Here is a 1581-nt window from a genome sequence, read left to right as displayed (position 1 = left end):
CGGAATCACACTGCAAACATCGTGTCTGCGCGAAGAGCTTCGACATCAGCAGTATGAATGAGCACATAAACTCAGCTGCTTGCGAGTACGCACTTTGCAACCTTTTTCTTGAGCAGCATGAGGTCGACAACGCGGGACCGCGTCTTCGCGTCATTTTGAAGTACTTTTTTTAAATTAATTTTTTCATTCACCCGGAGTCCGCCTTCAGATCTTCAGTGTTGTTTCGCTGCTATTTGTATAGCACGCGAGTTTTACTTTTGTTTGCTTGCTCGTAATTTAGTTTAACTTTTTGAAAAGGATGACGTGAGAAGGCAAGGAAACGCTACTACAACAGACACGACAGTGGTTTCGGGAAAATGGGATAAATATAAGTTTAAGGTACGGTAAGGTACGTTTCTCTTATTTCTGAAAAATAAGCACCATGCAAATATGTCAAGCGGACAACATATGCATGTCGTGCAGAAGCAGAACCGCATTAAAGCGCATCGTAGGGCCTAGGCGACACTACGAAAGTGGTCACACGTCAAGTCAACACTTCTGTTCCCGCCGCGGTAGCTTTGGCATTGCTAGAAGTCGCGGATTTGATTTCGACTGGGCCAAAATGAAAAACACTTTTGCACTTAGATTTAGGGACACGTTAAAGAGCATCACTACGGCATGCTTCATAATCCAATGGTGGTTTTGGCCCGTACAGTCCTATATTCAATTAAATGTTAGTACTTCTGCCACTATGTAATCTGCCATGCCAGGTAATGAATATGCTCAACCCTCTCAGAGGTTATGAAGGCGCAAAACAACGCCTCAAGCAAACACCTCCCCCTGTGCGTTGTGTGTACTACGCAGACAAAGAGCAGTGGTGCACGTAAGGTAACGTTCAACGTCAACTCGCGCCTCTCATGTTCAACTAAACGTTGAATAAATGAAACATTCGCTCTCAACATCACCGCTTATTATCGCCATTCAAAGCAAACAGCACAGAAAGCTTCGCTTACATCGATTCCCACAGAGCATGGGATCCGCATAATTTCTCGTCTTTCTCTCTTTTAGACCATGGGATAAAATACATTAGTTGATGAAGTTTTAAGTCCAAAGGGTAGAATCGGAAACTATATGGAGCTAGATCATTTATCTTTACATTAGAGAGCGAAAAAATTAAGAGAGCTGCTTCGACTGTTACTCGTTCAAGCGGGTGAAAGTAATGTTATCCGAAACGACGATCGCTTACATCCCGCCGCGCGGGGCGAGCAGCCTGCAGGCCTTGCGCCAGCGCACCCGGCCTCGCTCGCGCACTTAATGAAATTCGTGGTCGCCGCGCCACCTGCTCGTCCTCCCAAGTTCCCTAAACTTTACCAGCCAGCCGCGAACGCCACCCCCTCCTCCCGCTAAACTGGATTCTCCGAGCGAGCCACTTTCGCCACGTGCGAGTACACTTTCAGTGTTGTTCTCGTTTCTAATTTTTTATATGCCTACTTGATTGAAGGAAGGCGCCGTCCTCGCGACTTGATCTGCAAGAATGTTCCCCAAGCGCAAACACTGCTTTGACGTCGCCACAGCGCCAACGTGTGTGCGATAGGTGCCAGG

The sequence above is a fragment of the Dermacentor albipictus genome, chromosome 1 (assembly GCF_038994185.2).
Source record: "Dermacentor albipictus isolate Rhodes 1998 colony chromosome 1, USDA_Dalb.pri_finalv2, whole genome shotgun sequence".
NCBI classification, from domain to species: domain Eukaryota; kingdom Metazoa; phylum Arthropoda; class Arachnida; order Ixodida; family Ixodidae; genus Dermacentor; species Dermacentor albipictus.
This window is presented reverse-complemented; position numbering follows the sequence as displayed.